Raw genomic sequence first — 1,139 nt, 5'->3', positions numbered from 1 at the left:
AAATAAGTAAGTTTTGTATGGATATTAAGAAATGATAATCATTAGAAAATGTTAGGAGTTTATAAAATTTATAGTTAATGTTTAGAATAATAATTTTTAAAGATAAGACTAAGAGAATTTGAAACTCATTGTACGTAAATAAACATGTTTGATGTTATAGTTTTAGAAAGTAAACAATACATCATTATGGTTAAAATTTAATAATAATTAATATGATTAGTATGTAATTAATAAGTTTAAGAGTTAAGGGAAATAAGAATAAATAGAGTAGTGTAATGAAGTCTGGTAAAGAACAAAAACATTGTTGTGCAGAAAAACAATATGTCTTAAGAGACAGTTATCTAGTCTTAAAAATTCACTAAAGCAGACAGTACATCATTGGGATTTTGATAATGGTTCAAGCAGAAACATCAAAAAATACTGTCTGTTCCACTGTGGTCAACTAACTGATTGTGTCTGATGCCAAGAATTTTCAAAGACTACTTTTTTGTAAAAAAAAAAAGTATATAATCTGGATGTGAACTAACAATAAACAGCATCTGTTCTGCTCACAACAGAGTCAGGTGTCTGAGTGTTTCTCTCTTTCGCCGACTCTGTCTCTCCTTTAGGAAATCCTGACCCACTGGAGCTGGACTCCAGCAAGTTCCCACCCAACTCTTGGCTTCAGTTGTGTGATGGGTACAAAAGGATTCATTCTATTATTCTCTCTACTATGGACTAAAATCTTCCATAATAAAAAGTTTTAAAAAATCACCTGGAACATCTGTAAAATATATAGATTTCAGCTTAATGTCTCCCCTCTCCCCTCTGGGTACACTCTGGAGATTCTAACTTAGTATATCTGACGTGGGATTCAAGAAACTGAATTTTTTTTTTTTTTTTGAGTAGGCATTCTCTCTGTTGCCCAGGCTGGAGTGCAGTGTCATGCTCACAGCCACCACAGCCTAGACTTGCTGGGCTCAGGCATTCCTTCCACCTCAGCCTTCCAAGCAGCTGGAGCCACAGGTGCTCGCAACTATGCCCGGCTAATTTTTTTTATTTATTGTAGAAACAAGGTCTCACCAAGTTGCCCAGGCTGTTCTTGAACCCGTGGGCTCAGGCAATCCTCTCACCTTGGCCTCCCAAAGTGTTGGGATTAT

Source organism: Carlito syrichta, unplaced genomic scaffold (genome assembly GCF_000164805.1).
Source record: "Carlito syrichta isolate Samal-C Ts95f unplaced genomic scaffold, Tarsius_syrichta-2.0.1 Scaffold309724, whole genome shotgun sequence".
Lineage (NCBI taxonomy): Eukaryota > Metazoa > Chordata > Mammalia > Primates > Tarsiidae > Carlito > Carlito syrichta.
Note: the sequence above shows the minus strand (reverse complement) of the source record.